This window comes from Lepisosteus oculatus, chromosome 9, assembly GCF_040954835.1.
Source record: "Lepisosteus oculatus isolate fLepOcu1 chromosome 9, fLepOcu1.hap2, whole genome shotgun sequence".
NCBI classification, from domain to species: Eukaryota; Metazoa; Chordata; class Actinopteri; order Semionotiformes; family Lepisosteidae; genus Lepisosteus; species Lepisosteus oculatus.
In genome coordinates, this window is record NC_090704.1 from 9,304,447 (window position 1) to 9,323,514 (window position 19,068).

At 33.9% G+C, this 19,068-nt stretch overlaps 1 long non-coding RNA gene across 3 annotated transcripts in view; it reads left to right on the top strand.

Moving 5' to 3' along the window:
* Positions 1–10,380: 10,380 nt before the first annotated feature.
* The window catches only part of LOC107078402 (uncharacterized), a 34,036-nt gene continuing 25,348 nt past the window's right edge, over positions 10,381–19,068 (top strand). Inside the window, exons 1-4 of one of the 3 annotated variants that reach the window (XR_001479336.2) lie at positions 10,381–10,863; positions 11,656–11,742; positions 13,287–13,419; positions 13,587–15,063. This is a non-coding gene — a long non-coding RNA (uncharacterized lncRNA). Of the gene's footprint in view, positions 10,864–11,302; positions 11,743–13,286; positions 13,420–13,586; positions 15,064–19,068 lie in introns of those variants that run through there. The other 2 variants (XR_001479335.2, XR_011190382.1) reach the window with 2 other exon arrangements.

The following is a 19,068-nucleotide window of genomic DNA, read 5'->3' on the forward strand; positions in this document are numbered from 1 at the left end:
ATGTGAAATGGAAGTTATACCTTTACAGCAACAAAAATATGAAACATAAGAGCAGAAGTCTGGCAGACACCCGCCACTCCAAATCCAGTAAACGATGATCATAACAGGATAATCCCACAGGTGCCATGTTTCTGTCACATCATCAGAATGAGTCACTGGTGAGTTACAGGAAAGAGCATCACATCATCATGACAACACCGCCTCGTAATATCAATTAGGAACTTCTTTCACAGCAAACTCTGGAACAATCAGAAAAACTCTAGGAGCTCCTTTCCTACATAACAGAAAAGTATTTTCTCTGGAATGAAACCTATTTCCATGTCATAAGATTCTAGTGTTTGCAAAAAGAATCAGGATGTTTCTCGTAAGAAAAAGTATACTTTACAGTTATACAAAGTTGCAGTAGAAATCCAGGAAGTCAGAATACAAGCTAATACATTTCAATTGCTTGCCAATTAAATGCTCCAGTTATTCCTCATATTTGTCTGGTGCACAAGGATTCTTTATTTATACAGTACATTCAGAGAAGCCATTTTTAAATGAGAAAGGTATAAAGGTATATTTTAAATTTAAATATAAGAAATCCAATGTTTTATTGTTAGAAAATACATCTTGAATACTGTATTTCAAAATTCCACAAACCAGGAAGATTATATCTCTTTTCTCTGATTAAACCTGACAACCTGTAACATAGTAATACATTAAAAGGAAATATATACTGTATGTCTTTATTAGACTTAGATGGTGTATACTTACTATGGTTTAAAAATGTGTCTGAGGAATTGTAGGGTTGACAGTTAGTGATTTGGCAACCACAGATTTGTTCTGACCTGGAACAGTTCAACAGGCAGCCTGTAGTATCCTAGTCAATAACTTCTATTCAAGTCTCAAATCACTTTTTACTTAGTGGTGATTTTTTACACTACCTGCTTTGACTCAGCAATCCAAGTCCACATCCGTCCACTATTGATTGCCAAACCAATCTCATTGGAAATAATAGACTTTTGGAAGGTTATGTGAAGGTTCAGGAGGTTGTGCTTGTAAGACTGTGTTTGATCTTGATGCCCCAAACAATCTTTGGGAATATCTCTAGGAAGCACAAGCCAACACATATGTTAATGGTGTACTGTGTGTTTACTTAGACAGGTGTGACTAATCTTTTGATCATTTATCTCATCTCTCAAAGACCAACTATTTCTCTTGAGCTGAAGATACTTGAGTGTGAAGTAGAAAAATGAAGAGAAAATGTGTGCTGACGTACAGCATATTGCTTGTACAGTATGTGCTATTGTAGTGAATTCAACTTATTTTATTAAGTATAATATTCTATTCAGCATAATAACCATGTCTGCTAATTGATGGATACAGTTTATGTAGGTGCAAGGAAAAGGATGACTGAAATTGCTTAGATCAACATATGATTGAAACTTAGTCTTTGTCAACTGTGCTACCCCTAAATCATGAGTGAAAAACTGCTCCTAATACATTGGAAGGCAGAGAAATTGAAATGTAAACAGAAAATAAATCATATATTTTCTTTAGTATTTTTTATGTCTTTGATAAACTGTAGAGTATGCAAACTGCAAAGGTCAAACATGCAATATAAACAAATAAATTAATTAGATATTTCAATATATATTCATTTACGGGATTTCAGTACCTTATTTAAAAAAAAACTAAATATTGCTCAAAAGAAAAAAAGAATGAAGAAAAATCAGTGAAACTAATCCCAGAAATCAACTATTAGAGATATGACACTTTGAATCAAGTATGAAGGAACAATAATCAATACTGGAAAGTGTGTTTCATGCTTTCTTTATTTTCTCGGATTGATTCCTGAATTTCCAATATAGGCCCATGTAACAATTTGTGATGTTAAGAAAATGTATTTGCTACATCTATGGTCTGAAAGCTATAAAAAGACATCTCTTGCATCTAAGCCAAGCACAATACTGGGGAAATTTAACTTGAAGAAGGACTAAAGTTTCATTTTTATTTCTTTGCTTATCTACAACATCATGAGGGGTGAAAAATGTATTTAATATTCTTGAAGTTTTTTATATTAAAACTAAACATCAGTAGTATTAATCTTTTGCATTTTCTTGTTTAATACCTTCTTTATTAAACATACTTTACTGATGGATTTAACAGCGAACTGGAAGTAAAACACAAAAGTGGTAAGAAATTTATCATTACATAGATTAAACAGAAATACTTCAAAATTGTACTGCTTTTCATTCCAAATAAGTATGTGCAGCATATTATTAAAGGCTAGTTCAGATATTAAGAATGTTGCTGTATGTAACGAAGATATCTGAAGATAAGGTTTATGTTACAGCTTGATTTCAACCATCTATGTAAAACTCATGGTTATAATCTACACAGTCGGTATACTGATTCAGATTGACTTGAGAAGTTCCAGCTTGAGAGAACAAATTTGTCCCAGCTGTAGCAGGTCATTATTAGTTACATTTTCTAACAACACATTCTATAGGGGAGCTATTTGGTCGCGTCATGTTGCTGCTTCATAGTGGTGTCACGATCGTAAGCCCCTCCTCTTAAGGACGCTAAAGCCCTTTCTTGTTTGTCTTTGATTATCTGCACCTGCCTCCGGTTCCAGCCCCCTTCCTACGAAAACCAGACGCTCCTACCAATCCGGGCTCAGCTTTGGAAGGTGGACACCCGGACGCCCGCCTACCAGCGAGTCCAGGTGGATCTCAACAGCACAGTCTTCGCAACGGCGTCCTGACCATGTGGGTCCGGGGCTGGAAGCACCTGGCCCCGTTACCCTTTTTATCCTCCTGACCCTTCGCCAGATCCCGCTCCGGCTTTTAACTTTGTCTTGTCTACGTCATGGATGGACCACCCAGCTCTGGACATTTGCATTCCCATGAATTTCCTAACAGACCCCCTTTGGACTTGTTTTGCCTTGGAACATGCCCCCCCCCGAGCACCAGCGCACCGTGGACACGCCTCCCTATTCTTCTTCCAGCCCTGATCCTAGTCTTTTTTCAGTGTTTTGTCTCACTCCCCTCCTGATTCTGCCCTCTGCATAGGGTCCTGAAAATGCTTCGTGACAAGAGGGTGCCCAGTATTTTAGTCTTTTGCTTTTTGGTTTTGATTTATGGGAGCTATCTTTCAGAAATAAAATGCTAGAGCTAAATAACACAACTTACAACAGAGACCAGAGGTCAAACCTGAGGTCAATTTATGGATGGTGCACACAAATAATAGGAAAATTCCTGACTGCTTAAAGCTTATTCACCAGAAATAGTTAGTGACATGCAATAATTTTGCTTTGTCAGTATTGACAGATGAGTACAGATATGAGATCAGTTAGATATCCTGACAAAACATGCTGCATAATTGAAGGCACTCGAGTGGTGCTCTTGAAAATCTGTCAGTATTACACTTACACTGCATTCTTATTGTCTTTTTTCCATTTCATTAATCGTATTTTTCCACTACAGTGTGACACTAAATGCATTCTGCTATGTAGAGCAGTCCTTTTTATGTATTTATAGCATCAACAGTTGTTTCTTCTTACAATCTCCAACAGATTCCATCCATCCATTATCAGAACTCCGCTTATTCCTGGTAAGGATCACAATAACTGTCAGCCTGTCCTGGAAGAATAGGATGCAGATTGGGACATATTTGAAATAGGATGTCAGTCCTTTCTAGGGTGCCCACACACCAAATTACAGGCACCAATTCACCTAGCACTCCGTTTGGAGGGATGGAGAACACTGGAATACTTGAAGAAGACATATTGTACATGAAGACTTGGGATCATGATCAAACCAAGAACCCAAGAGCTGTAAGGCAGCAATGCCCTAGCATATTCAAAAAACATCATTGTGATACTGTTTCCTCATGTTTTTCAGCCTAGTCCTTATTCAATAATATGTTAGTTTGTATTACTTGTTTTATCACATCTAAATCGATTTTATCTGTTTCCCCAAGGTCACAAGCTAGTGGCAGCATCTAATTGAAAGGTCAGAGCCTTTCTTTCAATCATAACAAAAGTCAGCATCATTTTAGATAACTAGCAAATAATTTAACATTACGAAACTGGGCAATGCCAACTTTTCATTTTACTGTAATTCATGCTGAAAAGCAGTATATTTGGACAAAGGTTCAGTCACCTTTACAACATAACAATTACATTGTTGCTGCTCCAATTTTCTTTAGGAAACCATGCACTGCTACCAGAGACAGTCTAGTGAAGAGAGACAGCAGTGGGTTAAACAATAAAGCAGTTTCACAAGCTATAGTTCTCTTTATTTGTAGCAAACAAGCAGTCATTTAAATGTGTGTGCTTTTTTGTAGATTGTATACAGAAAAGATGATATCTCCTAGGAGAAGAATACTTGCAAGGTAAAGGCTGGCAGCTACTGTATATCTAAACATGTTTTTTTTGTTCATTTTCTCTGATTTATTTTGATGTAATTTCACAGATATGGTTCTCAATATATTATTTGCTGATGGGGAATGTTGATAACCAGTTGGAGCCACTTCAGGGGGCTGAGAATTACATTTAGAAATGGCCTGTAAGTTTAAATACCAGTGCTTTAAAAGAGTATTAACAGAGTTTAAGTGGATACTTATGGCTTTCATTTGCATTCTTATTGTCACAATGTAGGCTGTTATCATTTATAAATGCATTCTTAAATCACTATTTAGTGTTATTACACTGTAATAAATTGTTATTGACAGTGTTTAAGGAAAAGAGTAGTTTACATCTTATTTCAAGCAGCAATTTTTTAGCTGTCAGTTCTGTACCAAATCTGTAAAACACGACGATTTATAATATGTGAAAAGAAAAGATGGCTCACGTGTTTTTAGGCCTAACATGCTTTAAGATTTAGACTTACAGTATGTTATCACATATTAATCCCTAAAAGGAAAATATCTATTTTCTAAATGACATTAGTACCTATTTGACTGAGAGATACGTTTAGGCTGTATGTTAGACTATTATATCCTGGAAGAGTCGTAACAAGAATATATACAGTAGACATATGGACATACAGTATGGGCATATGGGCATAGACTCCACCGCGTCTATTCCATATTTAAGACCATGTAAAGCGTATGTTGAACTACTGCACATTAGGGTCTCAAACTCAATATCTAGGGTGCCTAGTGTCTACTGGGTTTTGTTTCACACATGTTCTCATAATTTATCTAATCATTAATTCATTTTTTAAATACTTCTAACCATGCTCTGAGGTTATTTGATTGGTAAATATAACTTTAATGACATGAATGACTTATGTAATCTACTGTAAAAGACCTTAAAATTCCTATATACAGTATGGGAATGAGTACTATGTAAGCATGTAGGCTGTACTATATACTGTATGCCTAATTAAAAAAAATAGATTAATTAATTGACATGTCAAATTGGAACAAGGAGCAGAAGACATAAGGTCCTCCAGGAACAGAGTTTAAGACCCATGAACTGGATATAATAACGTCAGTAAATGTATTAAAACATTATTTTAAGGCTATTATTTATACTAGCAAGTTATTAGATTTTATATCTTTAAAGGGTTAATTTTTTATAATTAATATCATTTAGTAGCCAAATTCTGTTCTTGGTGTGCCTTTGTGTGTCAAAACCCTGCTGCTTCTTTTAGCTTAATTTTGATGGGTGACAACAGCTACGGAGTAAACATCTTGTATTCTCTCCAATGTTATGCTGCTGCTCAATCCATTATATTAACATTAATGATTATTTTGCAATTTTAATAGGATACCACATAAAATCTCAAGTACCTTAAAATCTGAGCGGTAAATACAACTGAAGTTAAGCTGTCAAATATCAGGATACATGCTTTTAATTGTAAAGCAAGATTTATTTTGTCAAAGTACAGTATGTTAGAAATGTAGTTTACTGGCCATTCACATTCGACTCCTGTTGACACCTTTTGACAAAGGATCAAGAGAAAAAGCTGATGGCAATAAGATCTCAACATTGTTTTCCTTTAATCATGCCATCGTAGAACATGTGTGGTCTTGTACTATCCTGCTCCACTATTTACACTTCAGGAGCAGTGTTGAATAGTGTACAAGTTACAGTACTGTAGATTGCCCTTTGTCTGCAGAAACGTCATACTTGTGTTAAAGGAGATGCCACTTCCATGTCTCCCATCAGGTCCATCAACTCCAGGATGCCATTCACTGGTGAATAAAATCCTGCACTACTTCACCACCACTTCAGATGTCCTCTGGTCCACAGAAGATAACAATCTTGTCTCTCAGCTCTCAACATGTTACACCTGAATGGCCTCTGAGCATGCATTGCTTTTTCATACACATGACAAATTAGAGTCATTCTGCTTAAGTGATTGTTATTTTTTTCCTGGAAATTCTCAAGCTGAATCCACTGCAGTCTCAAAACAATTGTAAGTATAGAGCAGATGGGAATGTGATGGTACTGGACAAGTGTGGTGACCCCCCTTCCTTCCATTATATGACTTGTCCCTCATATAAACTGTTTCCTGGTTTCTCTGGACTGTCTGCTGATTGTTGAAGCAGAACATCTGATGCTCCAGGCAAATTCTCTTACAGACAGGCCACCTTCACTCACGGTGATCACAGCAACCATGAGATCTTCATTAATCAAGCCTGATGGGGGTCAAAACGTTTGCTATTCTTGAGTTAATTAAAACCGTAGTCTTTTTGAATGACTGTTATAAACGACAGGTTACTGTTCACCTCATGATGACAATGTAAGCTCAAGTTTCAAATATGTTGGGTTTTTCTAACATCACATGACTTCAGCTTAATATGTTGGTATCCAGTAAAGCAATGCTACACAAATAATCAGCAAATATATCTGTTCCCTTTTTAAAATGTGAACAACTTTACTGTATGTGTGTGTTCTGTTGATGCAAAATGTTGCATTTTCATCAAACATAAATATAAATTACTGATTTATATACCGTATATACAGTACCAAAGCTCCGAGAAATGTTCATTTGCACCTTCAGGTTGAAATGCCTTCCTCTTTTTTAATGATATGTCAAAAAGAGGTAACAAACACGGATGCGTCTGTACTGCCTTCTGCTATACGTTCACAGTTAAAAACAATTTAACAATTGTACAAATTCACTTTTCACATGTAATAAATTGTAGCATTCAAGCAGTCAAAGGTTAAGAGGAGTTCCTGTGTGTTGCAATCTATTGTTCTTGTGCTACTTCTTGCCTGACAGCCAGAGGGCCCTAGCGTCCTGTCTGAGCTCAAGAGTGCAGTGTACTGCCTGCTGAAAGACCAGTTCAATAACCAATTCTCTTTGCACAGCAAACCAGGTTATCTGCAAACATACATCCATGTATGAGCCTTTTAGTGTTTTTGTTTTTCTAATTGGCTGTTGCTGACTATTACAGTAATACTACTGGTCATATATATTCTGTTGTCTATTAAATAATGTACCTCACAGGTATTGCTAAAACTACGAATCACACATCGTGGGTCATAACATACAGAATGCAGCTCAAGCAAAATGTTTTTTGGGTACTCATGCTGTTTGAATCTTATTTTCATTTATGAACTGATTTTTAATGTTGCTTACTAAACATGTATGTAATTTGTGGCTGTGTATGTGTATGTAACACTGTGGTTGTGTTGTGTGTGTTAAGCTGCTGTTGCACTGCAATTTCCCTCACAGGATCAATAAAGTATCTATCTAATCTATCTAATTAAATATTACTTGTCGTGCAAAACAAATCAAAAGAAATATTGTGATGCTCATTCTGTTGTTTCTACGTTATCTGTGACTCTTTATGGTATACTGTGTGGTTGTATTCCTTTACAGATTCAACAGTAAAATGCAGAGGTTTCTATCAAATTCTCAAAACTCATATGGCGAATAAACTCAGAAACTCAGAACTAAAACTTCAGTTAATTTTTTTTTTCATGGAATGCCTCATTTATGACACTCTTGTAGGATGTATAAAAACCGCATTATAAGTGCTAATGAAGTAAAGCTTTTGACTTGAACGACTACACCATGTAGACACAGAACCATAGGAATACAGTACAGTTAGCAATGGCATGAAATGATAATGGCATGAAAATGACTTTTTTCTGCATCATATTCTGCAGTTTATCCCTTCTTTGCCTTCCTTTACTTTTTTATTTTATTCTTAATATGCATGTATTGAGCAGGAATCAGTCCTACAGCTGTCAGCCTCTTTTTCTCTCATGTTTTCTAAATCTGCCTGGTCCTGGTGGATGTTACTAGAATGCTCGGACTAACTGAACAGCCATTCAATATTTAGCACGGCTTATTGATCGATACATTCCACTGTTACTTCAATTGGTTATTTAATTCAATGATTAGATTACTGCATGTCATGTACACTAGCTGGACTTTTGGAATATTTAGGGTTACTCTATTCAGAACATAATTTTTTAACCATAATTCACCCCACTCACCCAAAAAAAGACCAGCTAATGCATCTCAGTCATTCCAATTTCAAATGTCAAACTCAATTACTGCACAGAATGCAAAACAAAGTGCCAACAAAGGAATATGATTTAGCCTTATGTTTACCAGGAAATACAGATGCTTTGCACACCAAAAAAGCTATTTTAAGTAACAATTTGAGTGAGGATGGTATATTTGGCTAAGAAAGTAGGTGATGACTTCAATTATTTGATCTCATATCATATTACATTTATTGATTTCATGCAATACCTTTGATAAACTCAAAATGTAACAGGAATATGCAGTCTAATTATCTGAGTAATCTTTGGCGCTGATGTAAAGTAAAAGACTAAAATAACTTGGTAACTGCAATTCTTAATATTTTATGAATTTCAGATTATATATAAGGCAATATATTCAGCTACATAAATGTATTTTTAGGCAAAGATGCTACCACTTACCCCTCTGTACAGTGCAATTGAAATATGCAGTGCTTAAAACAATGCCTCAATTGCAAAAAATAAAAGAAAAAAATGTCAATAGGGGGCAGTAAATTGCTGTAAATCTGAAGGAAGGCAGAACTCTTCTTTCTTTTGTTTTATATCGGCAGTCTGCAATTGGGAAAGGCTTTATTTGTAATTTATCATAAAAAATAATCATACTTCAAATGATTTTACCTATACATTTATCAGTCTTTCTCATAGCTTGAAACAAATATTACTTAAAATAAATACAGATAGTAAATGGAAGAAAATTATTTTCGTTTTAAAGATAAACAGCTTGGATTTTATTTGTTCTCATAAGACACTAACAGGTATAGCTTCAGGAAGCTTTATTAAATAACAGAATGATTTATTTAAACTAAAGCCACACCATCTGTAACACTGCCACTTCAGAAATATGACCATGCAGCACGTACAAATATTGCAATAGTAAAATTGGAATGATAACACTAAACACTATATTTTATAATAAAACATTATTTTTGGACAATATAGTATTCTGCAGTGATTTATATATTTTTATTTATATCATAAAAATGTTACTATTTGTGTTTAAATCTTCTTTGTGTTATATAATTTAGTCTTATTGTGTGCTCTCCTCCTGTGCCTTACATTGAAGTAAAGATAGTGTAAGTTTTATATAAAAATATTAATTGCTAAAACTCAGTTTTAAACACTGATCACTGAAAGGTAATGTATGCATATACATATGACTATTTTTAGAGCACATTTAATTCCACAGCAAGCTCAAAATCAAATTCTTCAAAGAAAAACTGATCTTTTTAAAGATTCATTTTTATGAGCTACTGAGAATGGTCCCTGATCTTAAGACAACAATTCTGCAGACCATTACCTAAAAAATTCAATTTTTTCTTCAAATCATTTTAGGTCTTAGTAATTGAAAATGTCAGCTTCAAAAGTCATTCCCATTGCGGAAAGTTAAAAGGGTTGTTGGCATTAAAACGACCTTGCATCAGCCTGAAAGAAATTAGGTGCATTTGGTTTTTCAAAGAAAATTCTCTAGTCTCTCCTGAAAGCGGAGGACAGAACAGAACACAAAGGAATTTTCCTTACTTTTGCTTTCCATGTGAAATGCCTTGATACCAAAATTGTCTTTAACCACACTGCACAGTAGCTCAAGACAGCATGTCACATTTTACTTTTTTTTTATAAGGAGAGGTAATGGGGGTCTTTACGACTCTGAGAGAAAATTGCATTTTTTACAACCAACTAAACAGCTTCAGTCAACATATGTCGGTGATCAGGGACAGAGGCTATGAACACATAACCATTTTCATGATAGCAGCTTTTTGATTGTATATTAACAATGGTCCCATAAGGCATTGGCCTTTCCCCAATGGGAAGTCATGAATACAAGACTATGAAACATGCACGTCAGATCTTCCTCAATTAATCCACCATTAGCCTGCTTGGGATCCACGACTCACTGGTTTTTGTAACTGTGTGTGCTGCTCAAATCTAATTATTCTTTCTCTTTCTGTGAGCAAAAGACAGTCCTGTGCAGAGCTAGCCTTGTAGCTGTTGATTTTTTCGCTTCACTTTTTGTTGTTTTTTTTTCTCTAAGTTTATTTGTGGTGGCAAGCAACAACTGGCTCAGAGCAAGCCATTTTGATCCTTTTGTTGAAAATCTGTGTAGCAGCATCTACCTGCAGATTCAGAAGCTGATTGCCCAGGACTGTGTTGGGAGCTGCATCCACTGTTGTGCTCAGGGCATATGGGCAACGCCTGCACACTGCACCGGTATCTTTCTCTGGGTTCATTAGCACAGTAACCCATATAAATCAACTGTGGACCGAGGCAAGGCAACCTTATAATCCAAGGCATATCACAGTCAAACATCAGACGACACCCTGGTTTTGTGCACAGTGGGAGGTTTCTTTTAAACCTGGATTGAAAGGGTAAGCTGCTTCAGTAGATGTGGATTTGTGAATTTTTCCTCTTTTCCTTTCTAAAATAATAATATTAAAAATGTATGTTTCTGTCTTCAGGGCAGCAGATAGTATAATGCCGATTTCTGTAATCATGTCATTGTCATGTTGCTTCACAGAGGATTTCTCAGGATTTGTCCAGTGTACTATATTAACATATTCATGGAATTCCTGCAATTAAATGGCAATCACAGGTTTTGCGAACACAAGTTTTATGTGCTGTTTAAATAAACACGCCAGAGAGATTTCAGAATGAAAGGGGGACAGGGATAAGAGAGAAGCTATAGATTCATTCAGAGATGTTCAACAGAAACAATACAGCATAGATTTTTTTCTTCTCTTTTTTTTTTACTGGCATTATATTAAACGTGATACACACAGCCAAACCAGGTAAATTTCAATGCAAGTGGTAAGAATGTGAATTTTAAGATTGTATGTCTAAAAAGAACTTTACTGCTTTATATAATATACAGCATATCCAGACAAGGAGAATTGATTAGTTGTGCATTATCAAAATATACAATTTACTAGCACAAAACTATTATATATATTTATGCTGTGTATGTATATTCATGCAATCCTAAAGTAAGAGTTAGTTTGTCTTGATTATTAGTATCATTGACAGTAATTTTTGAGGAGATACCACAGCCTGAAGGGGGTATGTCTATGCACTCGGAGGTAGTGGTCTCATAGGAAATGCTGTTATAGTAAGTAGTTCAGTCTGGTTTAGCAGTGATGCACTAGAGCTTTTGTTGTACTCAGTGCTCCAGTACAGCTGCTGTGCCTGAGCGTGCCTCTTAGGAATGAACAGTCCACTCTGCATGGTGATCAAATTGGGACTCGGTGTTGGTAAGCTTGGTTTTACTAAATATTTAATTTTTCTGCTTAAATAGGCTATAAAAAGGCATTAGTTTGTATGTAATATCACTGACATGATTTTCATTTTCTGTCAGCGTGGATGCTTTGTTTTTGCAGCTCTCCTGTCTTGATTTGGAGTATATTTCACATTTATCTTTATATTTAAGTTTTTATTCAGAGGTGTAGCTCTGTGTGTATGCATTTATGTACTGTATCTTCAGCATATATGTACCTACAGACATCAGCTGCATACTTCTTTTTTATAAAAAAAAAAAGCTGTGTTGCTATACATTTGTATATTTGATGTGTATATTTGTCAGTGTGCTTAGGTTTTTCAACCTTTTTATATGTATTTGTTGCTTTTTAAGACTTTTGCTAAAGCTGGAAAATAATTACTTCTGTTAAGCTGAATTTTTCAGGAGTATCATTTGACATGCACTGTATGCACTAAAGCAGGAGGAGATTTCAATATTGCTTCTTCTAATGACTGACACTATAATTTATGATGACTTTCAGCACCAAAACCATTTAAATAGAAATATTAAAATTCCCACCAAAATGCCCGAACATTAATATTATATATTATATATATATGCTTTACTGATCTATGCATATTGCATACAGTATATCTTCACACAAGAGAACTAAAATGGACATTTACACAATAAAATGTAACAAGAAAATACATTTATTTTCTTTACTTGGATTTAGATATTTCTGTAAGGTGGAGATTAATCATATTCTTTCTCTGGATGCACTTGTCATAATATAGCTTTCTAAATTATGGAGCTTCAGTTTGCTTTTTCATCACATTTTGCTTTCATTTGCTATTATCTTTGAATTTAGAATTTTTACTATATAAAAATGTATTAAAAGTTGTTTTGATACCTATTTCAATGGATATTATATTGCCAGATTTGGATTCTTTGTACAGTATAACATAGATGTATTATGCCATGAATAATGAGGTGTTTTACTTTACTTTTATTATCTTATACTTTTAAGGCCAAGACCCCAAATGAGATGCAAAATAAATGGGATAATTGTGAAATTTGTTGAAAAGGGCGATAAACCTAAACTTGGGGATAAAAAAGCATAATATGTTTAAAATTACAGAAGAATTTACAAATAATTACAAATGTATAGACCTGAATTGTAGCATTGTGATAACAATATATTTATTTTAATAATGTACTACATACTGTACTGTATAAAGTATTAACTGCAGAAATCATATAAAGAAAACAAATGATAAATTATCAGAACCTACTCAAAAGATACGTTCATTGTTAAATTTTGAAGAATAAAATGAAAGACATAATAATATACATTGTGATTCCATACCGACAGGCTTCCTTTCAGATTTCTTTCTTTAAAAACTGTAATTTGCCACCTGCCGTTAATGGAGTTTAATTTTTGTATGACATTTTTTGGGGGCCACTTGCCTATTAAAGGCGTAGACAATAGTCATGTTAAAGCAGGCTTGAAAGGCCATGGTTTTCATAGTGAACCCTAACCATTTGCCACTTTTACAGGAATCCTCATTACTCTTGGATAGCTGCCAGTGTAACTGGAGAGCCACTGCAACTGAGGGTTGGAGTGATGGAAATCAGATGGATGGAAAAAGGACCACAGCGAAAAAGGAATTATTAAAATTGGAAACCTCAGGTAAGCGCATATTCTGGGGTTTTCGTTACCCTAAATCTATTGTTTGTTAATTTGCCTGATGTTATGTATTTGGCGTATTTTCTAGAACAAAAAAAAAGAGAGACTGGATTCTTGTTACAACATTTTAGTTCCACTTCAAAATGCCATGTGTTAATTTCTGTTTGCAGAAAAGCCATTGATGGGGCCTAGCCTTGTGATACAAGGCTTCTTCAATCAATCTGTTCAAAACTTCTCTGTTTCCAAATGGTTGAGGATCATGCAGTATCTTTAGATTCTCATATTGCTTCCTTCTTTAAGACTCTCTTCGGTGACGGGTATTCTTGGGTGGATAATACGGATTACGTTGTTATTGCTTAAGAATACGCGTAGTCGAGGAGAGTACATCTTCAGCGACTTCAAGGAACTTGAAGCCAATGATCCTAAAGTGCCGGGCTGCCTGGTTTCTTTATATTGTGGGCAATTATGCAGATACATTTAAACTTGATGCTGTGGTCCATTTATTAAGTAACCAGACAGATTATAATTAAAACATTTATTTCTATTATGACTGTACTGTCAAGGACATTGTAGTCTCTACTTAGCAACGTGGAAAATTAAGTATAGTATTTTTATATTTTTTTATTATTTAAACTCTCTCGCTTATGACATTTATTTTTTAAATGTGATCAGAATTTTTTAGGATTACAGCTTTTTTGTATTTATGTTAAACTCACTGCTGTGATTGTACCATATTGCTCTTTTTTGAAAATATATGCTAATTAAAAGCATTGCACTTTCAACTATTTTTTCTATTGTCTATTCTACATTTGAAATAAGCACTACATCTATGAATTACAACGAATACTGAAAATGTGGAGACAACATTACATAGTGAAATGGCTGAAGTTTGTAAGAGAGATAAATGTTATTTTAAGTAACAGCCCACATATAACCAACCTCCTTTACATGTTTGAGCAAATTGATTTTGAAAATTGATTGATTGTCCTGAAATCTGACTGTAGAGATTGCTGCATCACAAGGGCCAGGAAAGAAAATGCCCACCATACTAGCAACAGCTCAATTTTTGCTATGATAAAGCAAAAATGTAATGCAAAAAAAAGAACAAAATGGATCTAATACTCACTGCATTGAGTAGTTCTTCCCTTTTCAGTGGTAACATTAGAAGGCTTATTTTCATTAAACTCATTCCTGCAATTTAAAAACAGAAAAATTAGAACAGGACGCAAAAATAAGTGATATGAATGGGTAGGCTTTATTCCTGAAAAGCATCCAAACAAAATTCTACAACTTTTTTAATAGTTCATATAAACAAAAGTAATCACACTCATTTAAAAATATATATATTTTCTAAATAAAAGCAACTGTTTTGTCACACAAACATAGATAACAAATGGCCTTTTACTTATGAAAATAATTTATTTCGTTACTGTAATCAGACTAATTTTTACCATTATAGAGTTCCATTTATGTTGCATTAATAATATTGAATATTAGTTTAGAATTTACTGGCAGTTCTGAATTGAGTGGCAGATGTTTTTGTGCATGTATACTTCAATATCAGCTCCATTCTATTAAACACTATGAACCAATTCTGTGAAAAAAATCATTTTTCTTTTTAAATAAATTTATTTATACAAAAGTTATCTTTCATATGCTTTGTTTTTGTATTTTTTTACAGAAACAGAAATTACAAAATAAAATAATTTACAAATATCGTCCTTGTTAATTTATTTTCTTTCTGTTGGTAGAGGGTATGATTGAAAGGTATTCATGTTTTCTGTTATGTGCTAAATAAAAAAAAATAAATGATAGAAACTATAAATATTAATTATATTCTACCACTAGAGGACCTCTTGCAAGTAATAATAAGATCTAATTTTCAATACTTTGCATGTTATACAGTATTTTTGTCCTATAGAGGCATGTTGTATGGTTATTAACATATTTTTGTTGTATCGTATGTCATAAGACTCTGCATGAAGCCTTTCATAGAATACTATAAAAATGCTATCTAATTCTAGATTCCAGTACACCATGTTGCAAAAATTAGCACATTGTTGAAGACAGATGTTTGGAATATGTGCTATTTAAAATATACAGTATATTAAACACACTTGTAGTCAAAATTATGGAACATCTGGAAATTGTCCTGAAATAGAAAAGATAAGGAAGACTGGTTTACAATTGAACTAGTTAAGAAGTAACTAAGCTTCTTAAATGAAGAAGGTGTATTGTTTTTTTCTCTGTTGCAAATTTTTCCCATTAAAATATCCTCATTGGCTTGCACTTGAAGTAGCACAAGCTCTAGGATTTCTTTCACCCAGCATTAGTAGTGTATTTCTCCTATTTTTCAGATTTAGCCCTCATCATCTCCCAGATCTTATTTTCTGTTGTCTGCAGTCTTAATTTTCCTTCTCCTTTCAAGTTGTTCCATCACATTTCAATGGGGTTAAGATCAAGCCACGAGGGAGGCCATGCATCAATTTGAAAACATGTTAGTTGCATTTCTGATTGAAGTAATTTACATTTACTCAGGCTCGGAGTTCAGCACAATTATCATGCTAAAACAACAAGGTTTTCATCTTCAGGTCACCTTCCAGGGGTTATCACATGATGGTAAAGAATGGAGTTACATTGATACTGTACTTCAAAAATGTAGCTCTATTTATTATACCTGTTAGTACAACTTATCACCTCCATGTTATTCACAACCTTCTGCCAGTCTCTCTTCGCTTTCTTTTCACACGTTGTATTCTTCTAGAGCCGAAAGCATTCAAGCCTGGTTTAATATATCTTTTAGACATGTAATCATTAATTTTTGTGCAAAGAGCATTTTTTAATGTTTATGTTCTGAAGAATCTTGAAACACTAATTTTGCTCATTATATGTACAGTATACCATTTCCCACATTTCTCTTTTTGATCTCTTCTGGTTTTGTGCTCCTTTTGAACATTTTTTGTTTGACCATTTCCCTGTGTGGACATAGCCTTTTGTGTTTTCCTTACTTCCAGCCTTCTTCACACCTTTATTAGCTGTTTTCTTGATCGATACGGTAAAGTCTGATGTGGTACTGAAATCATCTTCACAGCAGTTCAGTGCTAGTTAGGATAGGATTAGCCCTGAACTTTAAAATGATTGACGCTTTTTTTTTTTCATGTAGCTACCCATTTTTCTGTGTAAGTTTATTATAGTATGCAAATAACGTGAATAATGTAAGTGAAGTATTGACCTTGCTAAAAATGTATTTCATAGAATAATATACTTCCTTTCTGAGGAATAATTGAGTATAGATGATTATAATATTTTATCTCCTTCCTTGAAGCCATGGTAATTCAGTTACACTTCTTCTCTGCCCACTGTGTTAGCCTATTTTCATGAGCTGGGCAGTCAGCTGTTGACTTGTCCAGATATTCACATAGCTCTCTTGTCTCATTTAGTAGGCAGGCCTCAGACTGAGCAGGAAATCATCTTTTAGAAAGAGTGATAATTTCATAGGAGTAATTGAGGTAAGATTGCAGTTAAGCATATCAACAGTTACATTTTTTTAAAGGGGGGTGGAACTTTTGAACAAGCCAATAGTTCATGCATGTTGCTTCTGTCATACTACATTTTCAAACAGTTTATTTTATATGCAGTGTTTAATGGTATATTTTACAATCAAGATATAATGAATGTATGGTGCATTTCATACAGCACATTGTTCCTGCCACCATATTGGTAAGACTGTTACATGATAATCTTTCAAACCTTCTTCTGGTGGACTGTAGTAATTAATGGTGTATACTGTAGGTATCATTACACTATAGTATATTAAAATGTAATAATACTCCATTTGAATTGTATTTGAATTAATAAGTAATAAATGAGTATAATATGTAATTTAGATTCATATATAATACATTTACTAATTAAAGTTCTTTATGCTGAATTCGTAAACAATGATTAAGAATCTAATTGGCTAATGGCAGAATAAACAGAATTTCAATAATTAATTTAACATCACATGACGCTTTTACTTTGTGTTTTAGCTAATAGAATCAGGTCACACATTTATAATTCTCATAAACTCTTGTAGGAGATTTAAAACTTAAATTAGGAAAGCTAATGTACAGTATCTCTTAACTACTGAAACATAAACATTATTTAAAAGTGCATACTTTACATATACTGTATGTAGTTAGTTGGTTTATTGTTTAATTGGATGAAATGATTGGCACCTTTTATCAGGGTTACTGTACACGGATATGGAGATTGTGAAGAGTTTATTCTTCTTTTCTTTTAATTATTTCATAAACTGGGGATGGCATTCAGCAACATGTGTAAACTGCATTTTTGAAAGCTTAAAGCATATGCCTTGCAATAAATGTCTTTTTTGACATAGGTCACTATACAGATACACAACCTGAGGAAAAATAAGCTAGACTAAGCTGGGTACTTCTGTCATAACAGCTTGAATATTGTCTGCACTTTACAGGTTGAGAAAAGGTATTTCTATGAATTATAACATAAAGATTAGCCATAGTGTGTCTACTTGTACAATATAGTATACTAAATTTGAAAGGTTCATATTAGTTTATAAGATATCAGCTAGTGACAAAGAATATGTACAGTAGATTGATTTGGTCATCTTTCTTTCATTTATAGGAGAGGAGCTCATGAAAAAATACATGTTTTTGAATGTTGCATTACATTAAAACAATCTCACAAGGAAATTCTATTTTGATATTTTGGGTAGGTTAAATATCGGAAGTTTTTTTTTTTCAGAAATTCTCTGCCTACTGAAAATATGTCTGTTTTATCTTGAACATTGCATTTTTCATTCCAGTACTATATGTGTCAACAAACAGTGAAACCCCATCTCTAATAAAGAATATACATCTATAATAATAAACACACCTGTCCATTTTAATTTTGCAATAACTCAAATTGAGTTACACTGTTGTTGAGGTAGTTTTAGTAGTGACTTTAAAGTAGACTTCTCACATCTCTGTTAAAGCTGTTGCCCTTTTGATTATGTTTCAGTCATCATATTCATGAAAAATTGCTTATCTGCTGGAGGTGTGCCTGACACACAGTCACAGGCATCTTAAAAAATGCTAGATCACGTACATAAAAGAAATTAAATATGCTTAATAATTTTAACCTCTACTAAATTCCTAATGAATTCTTGCATAAGTTTCCAAAATGGGAAAAAGTTTTCCAGAGGAGAAATAATATAATGTACCATTTAATATACAACAACGTGTAACATAAACACTGATCGCAAACACCATACCATAAATAATAGTTTAAATACAATTTAATGAAATTAAAAAGTTTTAAGTAATTGAAAAAGACTGGAGTAACAGTTGTACTTACACAGCCAGTAAGATCAAAGCTAATGATGTGTGCAGTTCTCTTGTAGGCCATGGTAATTCTTTAATAGCTTTGAGCTCCCCCTACTGTGCACACTTCCAGGAAGTAAATTTCAGGGCAAGTTGAAGCAACAAACTGAATAGAGAAATATCAACGTGCGTATGGATGACAATGAAATGTTAGGAATGACCTTAAATCAATAGCAGCTGAAAGGCCATGCAATGAATAGTACATAAGTAGAATCTGTCTAAAGATCTCAGTAGAAAACTAACTATTCACCACCTACAATTCTGC